The sequence below is a fragment of the Octodon degus genome, unplaced genomic scaffold (assembly GCF_000260255.1).
Source record: "Octodon degus isolate 3935 unplaced genomic scaffold, OctDeg1.0 scaffold00288, whole genome shotgun sequence".
In the NCBI taxonomy this organism is placed as follows: domain Eukaryota; kingdom Metazoa; phylum Chordata; class Mammalia; order Rodentia; family Octodontidae; genus Octodon; species Octodon degus.
The window spans coordinates 510,101-511,705 of record NW_004524864.1 but is presented as its reverse complement, the minus strand read 5'-3'; the positions used below and the strand labels follow the sequence as shown (position 1 = coordinate 511,705).

Here is a 1,605-nt window from a genome sequence, read left to right as displayed (position 1 = left end):
GATGTAATGGAGGACCTCTTCAACTATATAAATCCACATAATGGCAAACATTCTCCCATGGTGGCCAAGTCAACACTGGATATTGTTTTGGCCCATAAAGATCGCCTGAATTCTGCCATCATCTATGACTGAGATTTCTCTTATAATTACTTTGGCTTTAAGACTCTGGAGAGGTCCTATTTGTTGAAGATCAATGGAAAAGTGGCTGAAAGGCCGCAGCATATGTTGATGAGGGTGTCTGTGGGGATTCACAAAGAAGACATAGAGGCTGCAATTGAAACATACAACCTTCTTTCCCAGAAGTGGTTTACTCATGCTTCTCCCTCTCTCTTCAATGCTAGTACCAACTGCCCACAACTTTCAAGCTGTTTCCTTCTGAGTATGAAAGATGACAGCACCGAAGGCATTTATGACACTCTGAAGCAGTGTGCATTGATTTCTAAATCCGCTGGAGGAATTGGTGTCACTGTGAGTTGTATTTGGGCTACTGGCAGCTACATAGCTGGGACCAATGGCAATTCTAATGGCCTTGTACCAATGCTGAGAGTGTATAACAACACAGCTCGTTATGTTGATCAAGGTGGAAACAAGTGCCCTGGGGCATTTGCTATTTACCTGGAGCCTTGGCATTTAGACATCTTTGAGTTTCTTGATTTAAAAAAGAACACAGGAAAAGAAGAGCAGCGTGCCAGGAATCTTTTCTTTGCCCTTTGGATTCTGAATCTCTTCATGAAACGAGTAGAGACTAATCAGGACTGGTCTTTGCTGTGTCCAAATGAGTGTCCTGGCCTGGATGAGGTTTGGGGAGAGGAATTTGAGAAGTTATATGAAAGTTATGAAAAACAAGGTCATGTTCGCAAAGTTGTAAAAGCTCAGCAGCTTTGGTACACCATCACTGAGTCTCAGACAGAGCCGGGTACCCTGTACATGCTCTACAAAGATTCCTGTAATCGGAAGAGCAACCAGCAGAACCTGGGAACAATCAAATGCAGCAACCTGTGCACAGAAATAGTTGAATATACCAGCAAAAATGAGGTTGCAGTTTGTAACTTGGCTTCCCTGGCCCTGAATATGTATGTTACACCAGAACACACATACGACTTTGAGAAATTGGCAGAAGTCACCAAAGCTATTGTCCGAAATTTGAATAAAATTATCGATATAAACTATCCTGTCCCAGAGGCACATTTATCAAATAAATGCCATAGACCCATTGGAATTGGAGTACAAGGGCTGGTAGATACCTTTATCCTGATGAGATATCCTTTTGAGAGTATAGAGGCCCAGTTATTAAATAAATAAATCCTTGAAACTATTTATTATGGAGCCCTGGAAGCCAGCTGTGAGCTAGCCAAGGAGCTTGGCCCATATGAAATCTATGAAGGCTGTCCAGTAAGCAAAGGAATCCTTCAGTATGACATGTGGAATGTTATTCCCACAGACCTGTGGGACTGGAAACCTCTCAAGGAGAAGATTGCAAAGTTTGGTATAAGAAACAGTCTACTGGCTCAGGACAAATCCTGAGGGCATTTCATTGACCTTCTCAGACCAAAAAGCTACAACTCTTGTTGCACAGGTCCTGCTTTACCTTGGTCTTAACCATCC

General features: G+C 42.6%; 1 pseudogene across 1 annotated transcript in view; it reads left to right on the top strand.

Moving 5' to 3' along the window:
- The first annotated feature begins 6 nt into the window (after nt 1–6).
- The window catches only part of LOC101592535, a 3,066-nt pseudogene continuing 1,467 nt past the window's right edge, over nt 7–1,605 (top strand). Inside the window, exon 1 of the transcript XR_192900.2 lies at nt 7–1,507. The product of XR_192900.2 is annotated as a ribonucleoside-diphosphate reductase large subunit-like (transcript). The remainder of the gene's footprint in view (nt 1,508–1,605) is intronic.